Source organism: Leuciscus leuciscus, assembly GCF_965113295.1.
Source record: "Leuciscus leuciscus genome assembly, chromosome: 24".
NCBI classification, from domain to species: domain Eukaryota; kingdom Metazoa; phylum Chordata; class Actinopteri; order Cypriniformes; family Leuciscidae; genus Leuciscus; species Leuciscus leuciscus.
This window is the reverse complement of record NC_138723.1, coordinates 3,187,712-3,209,322: the sequence shown is the minus strand read 5'-3', so window position 1 is coordinate 3,209,322 and position 21,611 is coordinate 3,187,712.

Here is a 21,611-nt window from a genome sequence, read left to right as displayed (position 1 = left end):
ACAGCTCTTATGATGGTTCATATACAGCTCTGTGTACTGTCATATGATGGTTCATATACAGCTCTGTGTACTGTCATATGATGGTTCATATACAGCTCTGTGTACTGTCATATGATGGTTCATAAACAGCTCTGTGTACTGTTCATTGAATTGCATTGCATTGCACTAACGATCTAACGTTGTGCACTGAAGAATAACATATAGGTTATGCACTTTCTGCATTGCATTGCACACCAGAACTAACTCATTCCCATGTTGATTAAAGACATAACGTGTGTTATTGCATTGCACTGCATTGCACTAACGATCTAACGTTGTGCACTGAAGAATAACAATATGCACTGCATTGCACACCAGAAATATAACTCATTTCCATGTTCATTAAAGAGATAACCTGTGTTGTTGCATTGCATTGCACAAACGATCTAACGTTGTGCACTGAAGAATAACATATAGGTTATGCACTTTTTGCATTGCATTGCACACCAGAACTAAATCTATTGAAGAAAAATTATGTCAAATGTTTTTGAAATAAAAAGCCTGTTGAATTGCACTACTTGAAAAAAAATAGGCATTACTAATGCAAGCCCTAAAAATACAATGCATTAATGCAAGCATGTAACCATGCTTGCATTAATGCATTGTATTTTTAGGGCTTGCATTAGTATGGGCTGAAATTCAACATGGTTGAATATTTAAGCTGTGAATATTTCAATTAACCCCTTCCTCAACACCCCCAAGTTTGGCGAGTGATGCATACATGACATACCCAAAATAAAAAGGTTGCTGCTCACAAGTCATTCTGAATAGACACATAACCAACATATATTTAGAAAGCCAACCCTTGAGAGTTTACAGTTCAAGACTCAAAATTAACCAGACTGTTATTAATATTGAGATATATAAGCTCAAACATTAAAACAAAAACAACAAATATTAAGACAATATTTATAAAATGTATAAAAATATTATGTGAATTTAGGATAGCAACTTATAACCACAACTAAAGTGTAGCCACAATTGTGGTCATGCTTCATTTCAATTTTGAGGATGATATCTCTAAAATTATGCATTTTATGAAGCCTATTGTGAGACCATGTCAGGAGAAAGCTCCTGCAGCAGGCGCATTAGCACAACAGGTAGCCTCGAGCTACATGACACAATTTAATTTATTAATATTATACTTTTATTTAAAGCTCAATTTAAAACACCATCGCGTATTTGTATCATATTCCGGTCGCGGTTTACAATGCTTTCAAGTCATAAAAAGATTTTGAAATATGTTATATTTAGCATTTTATATGAAGCTATGCGCTATGCTTACCTATATAGACCTTTATTCTTTATGCATATAAAAATACCCCAAATCGCACAAAAATCACCCACAAAACACAAATACTTAATTCGTGCATTTATTAACTTCTTGTTTCAGGTGTAGAGATGTTACTTTCGCTTTGTTATCACGGATGTCCAGAATCAGGAAGTGTACACATGACGCGTCATGCAGAAGAGGTCACGTTGAATCACGTGGATGATTGACAGCTGCACAAGCAAATCAAATTTGTTTGAGGTCACATCTGACGCAAATCAGGAAGAGGAGATACACACCTAGCTCCGTTAGCTGTTTGAGCTCTTCAGATGGCATAATTCAGTGGAAAATTAATAGAAATGGTTATTCTGTATGACAAAATGTTTTACTAGCATGTGATAATTAATAATTATTTCTCCAAATATGCGCACTATTGGACTAAGAGCCCTGGTGGATGCTGTTAGTGGTGGGCAGATCGAGGCTTCGTGAAGCAATGAAACAGTTGAAGCAAATGGTCCATATTGTTTCGAGGCTTCGAATCAATCAGACACCCGTCTCAACGGTGACACCTAGTGGTCACTTGCAGGTGTTGATCTGAAACAACCTTGACGAGCCATTAAACAAATTTGTTGTTTTTTTATTATTGTATTTTTCTAATATGTGAAGCTTGTAACCTATAGGCGGATCTTTTGTGACGTCATTGTTTATGTTTGTCGCGTTGCATCATGGGAATCGTGTGGCAGGAAACACCGCTAGATACCTCTAATTTGATTGTTTTGCACGTTTGGAGGAGGATTTAGAGAAGAGGATGGTTCACTCTTGCTGTGTGGTCGATTGTACGGCTCGTTGGGGGCCTGATAAAAAGTTTTTTCGAATTCCCTCCGAAAAGGATCGCGAAAAACGAAAGAAATGGTTGCGTGCAATTAGGCGATTGAACCTGGACGCTCCGAAGAAAGCCTGGATTCCTGCAGCTAACGTTACTGATCGAGTTTGTGAGGCTCATTTTGTTCATGGTAGGCCTAAGTCTTAGTGACTATGTATTTATAGAAGATTGAATAAAAAAAATAATAAAACTGAGTCAAATCAACCGAGTCATATGTTTTCGCGTTCTGATTCAGGTGTCCCAAACCGCGATCCACAGCACCCAGACTATGTTCCTCACATCAAAATGGGCTATTCTGGATCGCAAAACTTAAAAGCAAAAGAAAAGGCTGTTCTAACCTCTGCTTTTAGCACGATCACTGCTTTCTGTTTGGCAGAAAAGATCGGCCCAACTTTTTGAAAAAACAAAATAATCATAGGCCTCCAGACTTTTGAAAGCCTTTAATCTTTCATGAGTGAAGGGTCCAGGGGTTTCTGAAGTTCTTATTAAATAAGAATAAATGTCTCCCCAGCAGATTGGTGGCCAAGACACGGGCAAGTCGGACCAACGTTTTTTGTCATCCCAGATCTCATATGGGCTTTGAATAACTTCGATTTTGTCACCAATACAAATTTTGAGCTTCTCTCCAAACCTCCTCCGGTCTTCAGATGTTAAAGTGCTTATATATTGTGGATTTCGCCCGCTAACTCTCTTGAAAGTGCTCGTCGCGTTACTGCCCGCAATACTGTTTGTTTTGTTGCCACACAACCACTCGCGCATGCGTACAAAGATGTCAACAAAGATCCTCCTATTGGTATAAATTGAAAACACAGCACATCTCAGTAAGAAGCGCTCATTATGATTACATCGACGCATTTGGGTATAAATTCAATAAATATTATTCCTGTCTATAGAAATATGATGTGAATCTATGAGAATATATCAATATTTCTCCAAGTCTGCACATTTTTGAGCTAAAAGCCCTGAGGGACGTTGTTTTGTGAATCGCTGTCATGACAACAGCACGGAGTTTTTTTTTCCTGAATGGACCAGCTGATTCATAATTCATATTAAAGGTATCAACGCAATTTTTTCATTTCATAACTCCTGACACAAATTAAGACATAACTGTCACTATAAGTTTCTCAGAATACAATAGTTGTCAAATACTGAAACTTGAGTCTTATATCTTTTTAATGATGTATAGTTTGTCAAGGTAAAACATTTAATCTGATAGTAACTTTGAACTAAATAAATAAAAAAACGCTTCAGTGCGCCGACGCACTGGTGAAGCTTAACAGGTTTTAAAGATGCTAAATTGTGAACGGATAATAAATATCTCAAACAGTTTTGCTATGGCGAGGGATTAAAGTAATGTCAAAAAAGGAAACACTAAAAGCCTAATTTCTTCTACATTTACATTTATGCATTTGGCAGACGCTTTTATCCAAAGCGACTTACATTGCGTTACCCTATACATTTCATACATAGGTACGTGCAATCCCCTGGGATCGAACCCACAACCTTGCGTTGTTAACGCAATGCTCTTACCACTGAGCTACAAAATTCTTCTAAAAATTTAATCATACACCATTTATTTCTATATAAAATTAGACAAATATCACAACTAAACCCATTTTATTCTTATTTTTAAAAGAATTTTATTCAAAAAAAATTTCTAAGTTTAAAAACAATAATAGTAAAAAACAAATCAAGTCATACATAGGGCAATACTGCCCTCGTGTGTTCAAAATCAGGTAGGCCTATTGTATCTATATAAAAATATACTAGGTATGTGACAGTGAGAATATTTTACCACCGGTTAATCAACGTGTGACACCGCTACTGGGGGCTTTTGAATCGCTAACTTAAAAAGAAAGTAAAATATGTTTGTCCGCACGGACATTGATAATGGTGCAGAGCAGAGCAAGCGTTTTCAATGAACTCCTATGGAAGTAGGAATAAACAAAAAAACGTTCACTCTGTTCTGCTCGTTCCTCACCGTGGACGCGCACCGTTATGAATGCCTGTGAAGCCGTGAGCATTTTAGTTTCATTTTCGGGGGTGGGATTGCTTGAATGTTTTTTTTTACAAAAGCACAATGTTGTATTTTATTGCGAGTGTACACAAATATAAGTAAACACATTGCAGTTTAAATTATGTCCTGTATGAACAAAATGACGGAGTAGCCTATGTTTTGATGTTTCCACTGTTCGATCGCGCCCGCGCCACACACACAACAAGGTTATAATCGTTAACGAAAATGAACGAAAAAACGAAAACTAGGTGCGAAAAAACATTGTCGTTAACTGAAATAAAAATAAAAACGAGGCATTACAAAAAAAACGATAACTAACTAAAACTGTAATGTGTGTTTGGCAAAACTAACTAAAATAAAATAAAATTATAGAGTAAATGTCCTTAGTTTTCGTCTTTGTCAAGGTCTTTAATTTTTTAACGCTATTTAAAACACGCAGCGTATTCCCTGCTCTCCCTCCGTCTCTCTGTCACTCATGCGTCTCTCACATGCGCGCGCGCACGCACGCACGCACGCACACACACACACACACACACACACACAGCCCCTCCCCTCCGTGCACACCGCGTCTCCATGAGAACGAGTGTTCGTTCGACGTTGAAAGCAAGTTCGCGAAAGGTTGGTATCTCTATCTCGTGAACACCTTTACACAATCACACATTAAAAAGTGGTATAAAAATATTTTAAATTCTGAATATAATTTTGTCAGTGTGTTAATGTCGACCCGAGAAGCGATTGCGCCCTCTTTAGAAAGTTTTAGAAAGTCGCAAGTTTGAGGTAAAATGCACTTTTTGATTGTGGTTGTCGATGTCAAAACACTAATAGGCTATAAGCTGTGATTCAAATATTAAATAATGTTTGCTGCTTCAATCCAGATTAGTAGGCTATTGACTGTATAGGGTAAATTTAGTATAGGGTGTGAAAATTGGACAGCTGTGGTATTTGTATAGGGTGTAAATTCTGTATAGAAGATGTGTAGATTTTTGGAACGGCGTGTGGTTTTTGTAAGAGGTAAAGGAATTTCAATGAGGTGTGAATTTTTTTCTAAAATTGTATGACGTTTTTGTTGAGTTATTATTACACAATATTTTTTCTGAACTTTTTGAATCTTGCCCCTGACAAATAACCCAAATTACCAAAAAAAAAGACTAAAACTAATAAAAACTAAACTAAAACTAAGCATTTTCAAAAAAATAAAAAATAAACTAAACTAGCAAACCCACTTTAAAAACTAATAAAAAATAAACTGAATTTGAAAACAAAAAGTCAAAACGAAATAAAAATAAAAACTAATGAAAAATGCAAAACTATAATAACCCTGACACACACACACACACACACACACACACACACACACACACACACACACACACACACACACACACACACACACACACACATAGTTCGAATTACAGGGGGTACTGGGGGGTACTATACTGGTACCCCCCCAAAGGGACAAAAAATTATTCTGAGTGTTTTCAAACAGTGATGTAATGAAACATTGACAATTTAAGCTTGAAGGGAGTAAAGCCTCTGTTTAGGCTATTAAGGAAATGTAATTTTGCCAAAAGAAGAACTTTTATTTTAAATAAATGTTCATTTTAAATCACCCTACTTCAGTGTGATATGTTGCCATATTATCATGCTTAACACTAAGAATTTGAATAATTGTAATGTGATGATCAGATGCAGATATCTAAATATAGGCAGTTTGCGGGTGGATTATTTATTTTTAATAGTGGATTCGGGTGACTCAAAGTGCACCGGATTAATGAATTTATCTTTAAAATGTACAAAATTTTCTTCCGGAGGGGCATGCCCCCGGACCCCCCTAGAGATACCAAGCTCCACCAACAAAAAAATGTGGGAAACACATTAGGCTATATGATGATCTACAAAAAAATACACATTTAATTATCTTATTATTAAAATACATTATTATGATTTACCACCTCCGCCTCATTTTGAGCCAGGAAGAACCCTGAAATAGGCAATAGGCTTCTTGTAAAGGTATTACTTTTACTAGTAATTAGAATGGTGTTTCAGTGCACTTAACTTCTAACTTTTGGGAGTTGATCAAAACAGTTCTCTTTTGGATATATAATAACAATGAGATATTCTGTAGCCTACTGATCATCAGTTTGTCGCATGTTTAGACCTTGTATGTGTGTTGCACAACACATGTTGCACTTGGCGATCACGGTGGGGATTGATATGGTAGTGGACCATGATGGTCATAGAAGAAGTGAAGGAGCAGTTCCCCCCAATTATGGTGGGGTAATTCGCACTCTGCACACACACACACACACACACGCACGCACGCACGCACGCACGCACGCACGCACGCACGCACGCACGCACGCACGCACACACACACACACACACACACACACACACACACACACACACACACACACACTGTGCATTCTAGCATTGCAATCTTGACATCGCAGCCGGTTCATTATAGCCGTAATAAAATATAATAATAAAATAGTCAACCTATTTGCAGCAAATTATAGTAGATTTCAGATCAATATATTTGTTTTCCTTACAATTTTAATTAACACTAACTTTATTCTCATCTCAATTATAAATAATTTATTTATGTATAAAATAATACTACCGACTGAATATATAGTATTTCCAAAAGAGGGCAGTATTGGATTATTTTTAAACAGGGTTGGATGAATCCTTGAGAACAGTGTTTTACTATAAAGAAAAGCAGAGCGAAGTGAAGCAGAGCGAGCGTTTTCAATTAATTCCTATGGAAGTAGGAATGAACTAAAGAACTAAAAAAGAATCACTCTGTTCTGCTCGCTCCTCGCTGTTGCGCGCTCCTCGCCGTGGACATTGTTATGAATGCCCGTGGGCAGCAATATACCCTTGTTGCTTCATTATTAACACTCCCTGTGATATATTATCCCCGCATCAGTTTTGGCACTCTGCCAGCTAGATGCATGAGTGTTTCAACCAGGTCCTGTACCCGGACTGCGGGGGCTTTAGCTCTTTGTTGTGTTAATCTGCTACGGCGTGTGAAACATTTTTCAGTCAACTCTGCATATATCGATATTAAATGAAAATAAATGCCTTAAGTCTTGTGTTTTTTTATATATATATTTTTAATATTTTATTTATATTTAGAATTTTTTACAAAACACACACACACACAAAAAAAGAAAACAACGAAATAAACAACAAAAACCCTCTCTCCACAAGGCAAGATATTAAATAATCATAAAAATATAAATAAACAGTAATAAACATAGATTTACATCTAGTCTGTGGTCATGTCAAGTTGGGTCAGGATGTTCAAAAAAGGATTCCAAATCAGTTCAAAGTCATCTAGTTTTCCTCGGATAGAATGTAGAATTTTTTGTAGAGTTCATTAGCCCAGTGTTTTTGGCTGGGGGGGGATGACACTCTTCCAATCCTTCAGGATACACTTCTTGGCAGCCGTTGCTGCTAGTAACACAAAATGCTTCATATTTGAGTTCACCTTCAGTAAGGTTACATCCCCCAGTAACCAAATCCTAGGGTCGGCGTCCAGAGCCTGTCCACAAACCCGAGAGGTTACTGCGATGATGTGAGTCCAGTATGGCTTCAAACGGGTACAACTCCATCGCATGTGCACAAGAGTTCCGACAGAGATGGTGGATCTTTGACATTGATCAGAGATGTCATTTCCTAATTTACTTAACCTATATGGCGTAAAATATGTTCTATGGTAAATATTGAATTGAATTTATCTGTGTTTAGAGGACACCAATTTTGTTTGTGCCAATTCCAATAATCTGTTCCAATTCTCCTCTGTGTAAGTACACCCAAGATCAGACTCCCACCTTGTTTTGTTTGTATATCTGGCATAAGCTGGTAAGTTGTCATTTATGGTTTTATACACTGTAGATATTAAACCTTTAATTCTATTGCATTTGGAGTTGAAAATGCATTTTTCAAGTAAAGATTCCTCGGGTCTGTGTGGAAAATTATCTTTAGTTTGACTCTTGATCCAGCTTCTGATTTGTAAATATTTGAAAAAGTTACGTTTATCTATATCATAACCCACTAAACATCAGACGTCTATTGGACAGGCAGATCATGTCTATATTGCGTCAGTCGGTCCAAGACCAATTTTTGACCTTTATGCAACGTGCAATCTAGGTCTGCTATTTGGACATCTAACCATAACCCCACCTGGACGTCAATATAATGTTCAATATTTGAACGCCGGAATAGGTAATTTTCTGGATGTTATGTGGACGTCTAAGACAGGTGGAGGAAATTGACATGATCTAGGTTTGCAAAGTTACCTCCAAATGAGGTCTTTTCTACGTCATGTTTGGAAGTCAGATTTTGGTTTCCTGAAGGTGCAGACTGTGACGCCATGTGGACGTCTAAGACAGGTGCAGGAAATTGACATGATCTAGGTTTGCAAAGTTACCTCCAAATGAGGTCATTTCTACGTCATATTTGGAAGTCAGATTTTGGTTCCCTGAAAGTGCAGACTGTGACGCCATGTGGACGTCTAAGACAGGTGAAGGAAATTGACATGAACAATGAATGTAGGGAAATGTTTGATTGACTGAGGCATTAATCATTGACATGCTTAGCTTCGTGAATGCAAACCCTCATGTTTAAAAGGTTGAGGAACACGTCAGTACCATCCCTTTTCGACTTCTCCATCAGTTGCTTGGCACTTTGCACTGCTCTTTCAGCCAAGCCATTGCACTGTGGGAACTCAGGACTGCTGGTTACATGCTTGAAGTCCCACTGTGTAGCAAAATCTCTGAATTTCTGGCTAGTGTACTGTCTGGCATTATCTGAGATGAGAAGATGTGGGGAGCCATGCACAGAAAAGTGTCTTTTCAGTTTTCTGAGGACTGTTGTAGAAGTGATGTCCTTGAGAAGGTTAATCTCATACCAGCCAGAGTATTGAGTCTACAAGCACCTGAAAATGCTTGCCATCCCATTCGAAGATGTCAGTTGCTACTGTAGACCATGGTAGGTCCGGAACTGGGTGTGACTGTAGTGGTTCTCTCTGCTGATGGGGCTTCTGACTGTTGCAAACAGAGCATGAGAGTACTGCTCTGTCAATGTCACTGCTCATAGTGGGCCAGAACACTATGTCCCGGGCTCTGCGTTTGGTGGACTCCGCTCCTGGATGTCCTCTGTGCACGATGTCTGTGTACGCTTTCTGCAGTGACTGGGGAACGACAAGTCTGTGACCTTTCATGACGACGCCCTCCTCGATGGTGAGCTCATCTCTGAATGGGAAAAAAGAACTGATGGATGGTGGAGCGTTGTGCTGTTTGACGGGCCATCCGTGTTTGATGACAGATGAGAGGGTTTGCAGTAGTTCGTCTTCTGCTGCGTGCCTCTTTAGTTCATCTAAGCGGCTGGATGAGACTCGGATGACTGACATGACCTCAAAGTCGTTCAGCTCGTTTACATGTTGAAGTGTGGACACTCTAGGTGCGCGTGACAGGGTATCGGCCAGGTACATGTGTTTACCTTTTTTGTAGACCAGGTCGATGTTGTATTTTTGGAGCTGCAGCATCATGCGTTGCAGTCGTGCAGGCGCTGAGAAGATGGGCTTTCTGATGATGGTGATCAGAGGTTGATGGTCGGTCTCTATGGTGACAGGCTTCCCGTAGATATAGTCATTGAAACGCGAACACGCAAACAGAACTGCCAGGAGTTCTTTCTCGATTTGGGCATAGCGTGTTTCGGTCTCAGTCATTGTCCTTGATGCGTAGGCTATTGGTCTGCCCCCTTGTAAACATGCTGCTCCCAGTCCGTGTTGGGAAGCGTCACACGTGAGTGGGACTGGTTGGTCAACATCGTAGTATGACAGGACAGGCGGACTGGAGATGCATCTTCTCAATGTGTCGTATGCCTCTTGGTGTTGCTTCAACCAGCACCACGCTGTGTCTTTGCGTGTCAGCCAGGGTGGGAATTATGTAATTTTAGGGGCAAGGCCATTTGGCCTCCACCTTTTCTTTTTTTTTAGGGGCACCAAGGCCATATGACAGGGCACAAAGGCCATTGAGTACAATTCGATGGTTTTCCCATTCAGATTGATACCATAACATCCTAATTTGGAATAAGACATGGATTATGACTTTTTTAATAAAAAAAAACATTTTTTAATGAGAGAGAGAGAGAGAGAGAGAGAGAGAGAGAGAGAGAGAGAGAGAGAGAGAGAGCACCATTACATCCAGAAGGTATACACCCTCACACAACAATAGAAACACCACAAATGCCAATAAAAGCATTCAGAAACAACACAAATGCCAATAAAAGCATTCAAAATATTCATTCAGTCCTCTATATCATGTGAGTGTGAGAGAGAGAACCATTTCATCCAGAAGGTATACACCCTCACAACAATAGAAACAACATAAATGCCAATAAAAGCATTCAAAATATTCATTCAGTTAATTATGATTATCAAGGTTTACATTCAATATAGGCTATAAACAAATTGTGTGTAAACATGTTATAATTTGCCTATACATACATACATATACTATACATATATATAACATATTGTAAGAATATGACTAATAGTAAAGACTAGTACTAATAAATAAACATTAGGCCTATGCTAAAGTTATTAAATAGCAGTCCCAAACTAGTTTTTGTTAAGACAATTTTGGTATGAGCCACTACAGTCATTAAAAAATATAAAAAATAACACAAAGAAAAAATAGTGGCATTTTGGGGTTAATATGGAAAGGACAGTTACCATGGTGAATACACAATATTAACAATAACTGTTAATGAAACATGGAAACTGCTCCTGGTGAATAGAATAGAATGAAAATCATACCTGCATTACTTTTATTTCGTGTAATTTACAACGTAACGGCGTTGCATGCTCGTAGTTTCTTTTGCACTTGATCAGTGAGGCGATACAGCGCGCGCGCCGTCGCATTTGCGCTGCAATTGAAGAGTGTGCGCTACGAGTACAGGATAACGGCTGACAGGACAAGAAAGTCCGTTTTTCTGAGGTGAAAAACTTTATCTCAGAGTACACTTATGTCACTGCCTGGGTTTGTGCTGGGTTTTCTGAAGTAGTCATGATTCGCCTCTCATAACATAACATGCTCTAAACACGCACGCAGAGTGGAAAAGGAGGCGCGGGGAGCAAGGATCACAGCGCAAATTTGAACTATATCGATATGCGATATGGTCTAATTCCATATCGCATTTAAAAAATATATCGATATATTTTTTATATCGATATATCGCCCAGCCCTACACTGCACCTGCGCGAATCCACGAACTAATTGAAGTTCAGAGACTACTTGGGTGGCTCGCTGTAATTCAAAGCAAGCCCACTATGCCGCACTGGCGCTTTATACATGGAACTTGGACAGGGCCAGGGCACACAGGCCACTGTGGCCGTACGATGATTTTTGTTTCACGGGGCATGAAGGCCAAAGTGTAGGGCAACGGCGGCCATGGCCGCGTGGCCGCGGTATAATTCCCACCCTGGTGTCAGCTGATTGAGAGGGGCAGTTAACTCACTCAGGTTTGGTACGAACTTTCCCAGGTAATTTACCATGCCTAAAAATCGTTGTAGAGCTGTCACATCTCCGGAAAAAGGCATTTCAGTGATTGCAGTGGTCTTGTCGGGATCTACTTTCAGGCCTTCGCTGGTGAACACATGACCGACATAAGTTACCTCTGTCAGCCGGAGCTTGCACTTGAGGGGGTTGAGTCTCAGATTGACTTGGCGCGCACGGTCAAGCACTCTCTTTAGGTTTGCATCGTGCTCCGCTTCTGTGCGGACTCCGACGATTATGTCGTCGACGATGATGGCACGGGTACCCCGCGAATATCTGTTCCATTGCGCGCTGGAATACTTCGCTGGCTGAGTTTATTCCGAACGGCATTCTTAGGAATCTGTAGCGTCCAAAAGGTGTGCTAAATGTGGTCAACAGAGATGACTTACTGTCCAGGGATATCTGCCAAAATGAACTTTTGGCGTCTAGAACTGAAAACAGTGTTGCATTGGCCATCTGTGATGCAACCTCTTCAACAGTGCGCATCGGATGATGAGGGCGCTTTAAGGCTGTGTTTAGATCTTTGGGGTCAATGCAGATCCTTATGTCCTTTGTTTGCTTCTTGTTTGTTGCTACCATGGATGACACCCATTCAGTTGGCTCTGACACTGGAGTGATGACACCCAGGTCTGCCATTCTCTCTAGCTCCGCTATCACTCTGTCCTGCATAGCTACAGGGATGCGGCGTGTTGGGCGGACGACGGGCTGCACGTCAGGGTCTATTTTCATAGAATATGTCACCGGTAGCTTGCCAAGTTCATCCTTGAATAGATCTGCATACTCTATGAAGATCTTGTGTGGCAGGTTGATATCTGTGTTGTAAAGACATTAGCTCAAAGGGGAAATATTAATAATAATCCATAATTACTAATTATGATTAATTATTAATATTTGGGTCAGTTAATTAGATTAACTTTGAGGTAAGCCAATTAATATTACAATCAATTAATCAGTTCCAACGAACTCTTCGATTATTCGTTTATTCTAAGAAAAGTGTATCTTTCATGGTCATTGAAAGATAATTATTCCTTAGCATGTACAGCAATTAGAGCATACTGTAACAAGATCAAAATCGTAAAAGGGACTTTGTATGCAGACAGAGGATCAGAAATCAAATTCATAATTGTGCAAAAGTTTTATTAAATAAATCACAAACATAACTGAACTAAACAAACAAACATACATACATACTTTCATTCATTCATCCATACATACATGTATAGGTAAAGTGGTGAGTGTTATGGAACCGGAAGCAGGCAATAGAATTCTGGAGCAAGATCTATTTTAGTATGGAAAGAACCTTTTAGTATGGAAAACCATCAGAACCTGATTATTTTCAGAACACCTCATTAAATTGATATACTGTACTTGCATGGTCAGTTCTTGAAGTGGTTGAAGATTGAATTCGTCGTGGGGACCTTGAGTGTCAAGTCATGGTGCAAGTTGCTATCGTTTCTTCTCCGTTGGGTGAAGAAGATAGGATGAACTGGTATTGTAGTTGTTCTCACAGCATTATTTTTCTTAGATTATCATCAGTTATGCCACATCCGTCTGTCACGGATGAGCTCGTCTTGCAGTGTTCCGAAGTTACAGCTCTTTGCTTTTATCCTTAGATCTGTGACATGTGATTTGAATAGCTCACCTTGGGTTTGGAACCGTGTATTGAACTTGTGTCTCTCCACTATAATGTTTATTCGGGGACTGCAGATCGCCCGGAATTTCCTCTTCAAACATTCGGGGTTCTCTTTTGATTCAGCCGGAGTGATGATGGGTCCCGGTGCGTCGTCAACGTCTGGTCCCTCTCACCGCGGGCGCGTAGACGAACGACCTCTCCCTTTCAATCCTACAAGATTGAGGAGAATGTATAGGCTTGTGTGCGGGCCGGCTTGTCAAAGTGTGCCGCCGCGATAAAAATGTCATATTCCTGTTCGAACACTCGCCAATTCTCCGCGATGTTCTCATCAAAGGCGAGGGGGTCCGGTCTGTGAAATCCGTCCGACATGACGCTAGGGATGGCTGACGTGAAACAGTCGTTCCGAAGCTTTGCGAGATCCCGAAGCGCAGATGTTTCGAAACACTGATCCGAAGCGTGATTCAAAACACCTATGTCACGTGACTATGGCCAAACGAAGCCTCGAAGTGTTTCACTAAGTGTTTCATCAGGTGTGGTCCGCCGAATCAGCGTTTAATTGACACGGTCGGGAACAGACCACACAATCACACATCTGTATAAAAGTGAAATCAACGCATATTGACCTCGTGGGTTTTTGTGAGAGCTGGAGTTTGATTTTGAGATTTTTGGTGATATAGTGACATAGTGCGATTTGATTAGTTATAGGCTATTTAGGCTTACATTTAAATTTACACAACACATTGACTGATAGGCTAGAGACAGACAGAGTATACATATAGTGACACATTAGACATTAATAGATAGATACAGGGCCTGAAATTAACACCCGACCACGCGCCAAATGCGGGTGAATTTTGCAATTGGCGGGTAAAACTGTCAATCTACCTGCCACATTGGCGGGTAGCCAATGAGAATTGAGTGATTCATTAGTTGTTGGGTTTTTTTGCGTCTGTTTTTTAATTTATTTATTTTTTAAGTCCGCGACGTAAAATACGATGTTTTGGATGTGCGAGTAACAGTATTAAACTGTTGGTGAGATGGGATGAGATGAGATAAAGCAAAGCTGACGTTGGTTATGGTACAATGACAGTTACACAGATGTGTGTGCGTGTGTATGTTGAGTTGGGAACCAGTGAGAAAATGTCCGGTACCCGGTAACTTTACCAGTAATATTAATATTAATTTAGTTCTGCTTAACGGTTCAACTGACTTTGATTAATATGCGCGAGTGAGAGAGCGCAAAACAGCGCTCGACGTGTTGTTTGAAGACGAGTGCGCGCGCGCGGCCGGGGCTCTCTCTGCTCGTTATCGCCCTGTCAGGCGCAGCAGTCACTTACCGATCAAATAAGGCTTTGGCGGGACAAAAATCGAGACGGCTTTGGCGGGACAAAAATCGAGACGGCTTTGGCGGGACAAAAATCGAGACGGCTTTGGCGGGACAAAAATCGAGACGGCTTTGGCGGGACAAAAATCTTCGGCCGCCCCAAAAATTTAAATGCAGGAAAACTCCTGACAATGCTCGTAAGCGTTTGCTGCGCTGTTTCTTACCTTGATTTACGTTGACTTTACTAGTTCCAGCTTCACCGTCACCGCTTTTTTTTTTTTTTTATATATTTGTTTAGAAAACCTATATTTTCTTCTTCTCTTTTCTTTCCTCTTCTGAGCACCGGACTTGTGCTGACCGGACATTTTGAGCGTACTGAACTTCAAATTAAATGACAACATCAAATTTTGATCAGTGGCCAAACCATTTTTGTCTTGGGTGCGGGGGGCCCCAGTTCTGGTGGGGGTGGGGACATGTCAAAAAGTGGTAGGGACATGTCAAGGAGACCAGACCTCATGAAGATGCAGCAGCAGTGGAGGAAGAGGAGTGCATCTGCTCCTTTTTTGTGGACTCAGATTAGCAGCAGTCAGTAAGAATATGTCATATGACTATGTCTGTGACACAACAAATCAATGAATAAAAAGATGCAGCACCTAAATGTGTATTCTTACAAGTTAAAGAACAATGTTTGTGTGATTTCTATTTTTCACCTTTATGAGGCAAAAAAAAAAAAAAAAAAAAAAAACTGGCGAGTAAAAAGTTACTGTGGCAGGTGGATTTTTAAATCCACCTGCCACAGTGGCTGGTGGTCAAAAAAGTTAACTTCAGGCCCTGGATAGATACATATATAGATATATTAGATACATATATAAATACATAGATAGATTATAGATAGATACATATATACATAGATAGATTATATCTAGATACATATCTACATATCTAGACACATAGATAGATTCATATATATAGATACATAGATAGATAGATAAAATGGATCGAGGCTCCCCAGAAGAGATGCCGTATGGCTACATCTGTGGTGAGGGAGCATTTCCGTTTAGAAATCCCAAATAAAGGGAGATGTGTGTATTGTGATCGGCAGCTAGCCTACTGCAACAATACATCATCCATGATGTGCCATTTGAGGAGAATTTGAAATTTGCCCAGAACTCATGATCCACTAACTTACTGGAAAGAGAGAGCAGTAATCTTTCCTCATTTGTATGTCCTAGCTAAAAAATATCTTTGCATGCCAGCAACAAGTGTCCCTTGTGAGAGGATTTTTTCAAAGACTGGAGAAATTATCTGTAAAGAAAGAAGTAGGCTAAGTCCTTCCACAGCAGAGAAATTAATATTTTTGAATAAAAATCTCTAAAAAAGTGAGACATTGTGGCTTGATTTCTTTTATTAATATTCATTTTCCAGGACCAAAATAACATTATGCACAGTGAGGATCCTATAGGTTACAAGCTTCACATATTAGAAAAATACAATAATAAAACAATTTTTTTTTAATGGCTCCTCAAGGTTGTTTCAGATCAACACCTGCAAGTGACCACTAGGTGTCACCGTTGAGACGGGTGTCGGATTGATTCGAAGCCTCGAAACAATATGGCCCATTTGGTTCAACTGTTTCATTGCTTCACGAAGCCTCGATCTGCCCACCACTACATGACGCACTGTATGTCCGTTGGCAGGATAGCCGGTAGCAACGTTAGAAGCTGGTTACTGTCCTTATTCGACCGGCAAGTAGTCGTGCGCTCCGTGATGAATGAACTGCACGATCAAAAGTGTCCGTGTTCACTTCTGACACCATGTAGAAAGACCATGCAGAGGGAATACTTTATAAACCGAACTCCGTTTATTAGCCTCCTCGTACAGCTCTCTGTAACAGGTAGCCTAGCATGGTATCGACCACCAGCCGGTTTTGCACAGGCGCAGTATGGTAACAAGTACGGTGGCTACAGAGGCACATTAAACTGCAAGCGAGCATTGGGTGAATGCTCTACAAGAATAATCGGTTAAACAAAAAAACTAAACAAACAAAAAAAACTGTACGAATGCGGATTAGAACCCAAAACCTCTGACACGCTTGACTTAAGATAAAGTTCAGCTGCCAGTGTTGTGGTGGACATGGAAGTCTAGTATTTTAATGCCAACTGCAAATCTTGCATTTCAAGTATTAAGTATATCAAGTATATTTATATGAGGCTATACTGTGTGTGTTAAATATTTCTGCTCAGTGTCAGATATTTCTCTGTTTTAAAGTAAAAGTCATAATATGAGAAGACAAAATTTTGATTGTTTTAGGCTACATCAGTAGCCTATTAAACGGCGCAATTTTTCATTTAATCAGAAATCAGAAAATCTTTAAAGATTTAAGGTAATATTGTGTCCAGTTTGGACACACACACACACACACACACACACACACACACACACACACACACACACACACACACACACACACACACACACACACACACACACACACACACACACACACACACACACACACACACACACACACACAGACAGGTATTATTTTTTTTATAAAGTGTGTGTGCTTTCGTTTTCTTAAGTACCGGTTCAAGAACCGTTTAAGCACCGGAACCGTTTAAAAAATACCGAGTAGGTACTGGTATCGGATAAAACCCACCCAATACCCAATCCTAATTATTTCAAATAAATAGATTGAGATTCACAAACAAATGTAAAGAGATTCACAAACATTTATCAAATTCACAAATAAATAAAGATCCACAAATAAATGTAAAGAGTTTCACAAAAAAATTATAAAACTCACAAATAAATAAAATGAGATTTGCAAAATAAAATAAATAATTTTACAAATGTGTTTTATGTCACAAACACAACTCTGCCAGGCATTTATTTGTGATCCGCTTTCTGTGCATTTGTAAATCGTTTCCTGTGCATTTGTAAATCCCCTCACGCATTTGTGGATTTTGAAACACTTCTAGCGTCGACGTGCAGAAAAATCCACAAATAAGTGGACTCCACCCACCGTTTACTCAAGCCAATCAGATAACGGCCACACTGAGCTGACCAATCGTAGCACGTTCTCGCTACAACCAATCACGCTAGACTTCACACTCCGGGCGGAAGTCTAAAACACCCTGTTTCCAAAAGATTATTGGGGGTTCTTTACATTTCCATCAGGATAAACTCAGGATTACACACAAATTATGATCATCATAGATCCCGAGCATCATAACACCCTCTCTGCACTGGACGCAAGCGGCACGACAGTGCGTCAAAAGCAAATAGCCCATTATCTTCCCTGCTGCCGTAGCAGTTTCAAATAATGTAAAACTAACATGTTTGCAATGTTAACACATTTTTCACATGACGTGTTTTCTTATCTGCAGATATAAAGTGCCTACATAATCTTCCTTATTGACTATAGTGCTGGTTATGAAAATGTATAATCCGTGATACTGTCTACACTGGACACGATGATGATTCACTGACAGTAAACGGATGCCCATTCTACTTCCGAAGTAGGCGAATGATTTGCACATTCGCTCTGTTTGTATAGACACTAGACAGGCTTGCACGGGGTAGAAGCGATGCAAGAAATGGCTAAACAGATGATTTTGTCTTTTAAAGCACAATCGTGGTGACAAATAGCGATAGGACATAAATATTATGTTGAATACCAAATATGAGCCCAAATGACCATCAGTAATGATGTAACAGTACGAGCAACAGCGTGTTCTATCTTGAATAACATGACGCTTCCATAACGCGTCGTTCCCATAACAGAGATGTAAGCGCTGTTTCTCTGGCATTTTCAAAAGCTCATAAAAATGTGTCTTGAGTGACTTGATACACAGTCTTGGTCTAACTCTAACGAAATCCAAACTATAAACCTATTTTACTGTAGCAATTTTATGGGCCTTAGCCTTACACTTTCTATCTGAGCTATGAACAAGCAAAGTTATTTCAGGGCAAGACGCCCCTGATTGTAAAACCAAACTTGATTGGTGTTAGCGAGAACGTGCTACGATTGGTCAGCACAATGTGTCCGTTATCTGATTGGCTTGAGTAAATGGTGGGTGGAGTCCACTTATTTGTGGATTTTTCTGCACGTCGACGCTAGAAGTGTTTCAAAATCCACAAATGCGTGAGGGGATTTACAAATGCACAGGAAACGATTTACAAATTTTTATTATGCTGATTTTAGGTTGCCTTTATAAAAACTGGCCAGGGACAACAGATGAAAATTAGCCTGTTGAGCTAACTCTGGCTCATTTACAGTTATTTTACTGTTAATCAATGAGCACTGTCCCTGTAAAATAAACAAATAAATGAAAATGAAATTAAAATGTGTGCAGCGATTTACAAATGCACAGAAAGCAGTTCACAAATAAATGTCAGACAAAGTCGTGTTTGTGACATAAAACACATTTGTAAATATATATATTTTATTTGCAAATCTCATTTTATTTATTTGTGAGTTTTATAATTTTTTGTGAAACTCTTTACATTTATTTGTGGATCTTAATCTATTTATTTGTGAATTTGATCATTTTTTGTGAATCTCTTTACATTTGTTTGTGAATCTCAATCTATTTATTTGGAATAATGCAACAATCCTACCCCCATAAGCTTGACCTGTTGGTGTTTTTGTAAGGTTTATAAATTTTTCAACATTATGAATTTCATCTCATGGTTTAGCAAGTTTGGTAGCCTGTTAGCCATCTCGAGTAGCGGTTAAACTAACATTACATTTAAACTTACCTTCATGTGTAAGATGTGTATGTGTCAAGCAGGGCACGGCTGAGAGCTGTGGGAAATGAGCGAGTGATGATGAGTGTCTCGCCGGAGGAGTGACGACAGTGAAGGATGAGAGAGGACCAGGCCTGGACTTGGACTTTTGTGTTTTGTTTATGTGGCAGTCGTCCGTTTTGATGTTTGTTAATCTTATGATTAAAGTGTGTGAAATGCCTCCTCCTTCCCTGAACATTTAACTGTGTTACAATGTAGTTTTCATAGAAGAATTTATTACCCTTCTCAAGTTTATCTTTGTTTGATAATGATTTTTGACAAGGGAGATTGCGAAGCGATGTAGTAAACCTTTGTTTGTTCATTGCTGCTGCCGAGCGGAAATTCCTTTACGCTACTAATCCCATTAGGATGTGACGACATGCGGATAAATGTGAAAAGGCCTATTCCTGCATTATAATATTGAGTATAGTTTTTAAAGTAATGTTTGTCTGTTCTTTTATTTGTCTTTGACACTTTAACTAATTTATTCATTCGTTTCTTTGCCCAAAATGATGAAAGTTTGTAAGTAATCGTGCTTAACGCTAGGTTAATTTGCCTAGCTCGAGGTGTTTTGCTTCATCCAGGAACAAACTTTTGTTTTTGTTTTTTAGAATAAATAATAATTTCTTTTTTTATATATTTTTTTAAATATTTTTTTGTAGAAATAGTAGACAATTTACCAAAGTAATTAATTAATTGACTTGTAGCAAACAATTTGCGACCACTTACAATTTTCTTACCCTAGGTTTATAGTTTTTCAGTTTTGAAACGACTGAAGACACTTTGCAATACATGAGTAATTTCTATAAAAACTGCTATAATTGTTAATAGATAATGTGAATTACAAATATTGGGTATGTTTGAGTAAAATCCAACTAATGCTGTTTATTGACTTGCATGTTATCCTCATTAACAAACTTTATACTTGGAATTATCCAACCAAAATGTCCATTATCTCTTTCTTGTGCCAGCCCAAATGCATGTGACTCTTTTTTTCTGAAAAATATGCCTATTTTTAGTTTTGTTTTTTTGGACTCTCAATGTGACGGTAGCCATGGACTTGCATTATAATGATTATATGAATCACCAAGGACCACGGTTTCAGTAAAAAATCTTGTTTACATTTCTACTGAAGAAAAAAGACAGCTACATCATAGATAGCCTGAGGGTGAATAAAAATTCACAGCAAATTTTCATTTTGCGTGAACTATCCCTTTAACACTAAGCTGTTATAAACACTTTCCATGATCTGTTTGATATTATTTACATTTACATTACATTTAGTCATTTAGCAGACACTTTTATCCAAAGCGACTTACAAATTAGGACTAAAATAAGCAAGTTATTGTGAAGAGGCAAAAACAATGCAAGAAGTGCTCAAAATTCAAAGTGCAGGCATTGCTCAGAGTAGCATAAGCCAGACAAGGGAGGATTAAGGGAAAAGGAAAGGATTTATTTTTTTTTTTTTTTTAAGAGGTTGAGTGCTCACGGAAGAGATGGGTTTTCAGCTGTCTTTTGAATGTTGTCAGGGATTCTGCGTTCCGAATGAGGGTAGGGAGAGCATTCCACCAGCAAGGAACCATGAATGAGAATGTTCTGGAAAGTGATTTTGTGGCTCTCGCTCTGTGATGGAACCACGAGACGTCGCTCGTTGACCGATCGTAGGCTTCTGGTAGGGATGTAGACTCGTAGAAGTGAGTGAAAGTAGTAGGGAGCTGAGCATGTGATAGATCTGTAAGCAAGTGTCAATGCCTTGAACTTGATGCGAGCGGCGAAAGGTTAGCCAGTGCAGAGAGATGAACAGAGGAGTGACGTGGGCCCTCTTGGGCTCGTTGAAGACAAGACGAGCTGCAGCGTTCTGAATCATCTGTAGAGGTTTAGTTGCACATGATGGAAGTCCAGACAGAAGAGCATTGCAGTAGTCAAGCCTAGAGATGACCAGGGCCTGGACGAGAAGTTGTGTTGCATGCTCGGTTAGGAAAGGCCTGATCTTCCTGATGTTGTGCAGTGCAAACCTGCATGATCGAGCTGTCTTTGAAATGTGATCTGTGAAGAATGATTGTCTCTGCACGTCTTATAATACGTT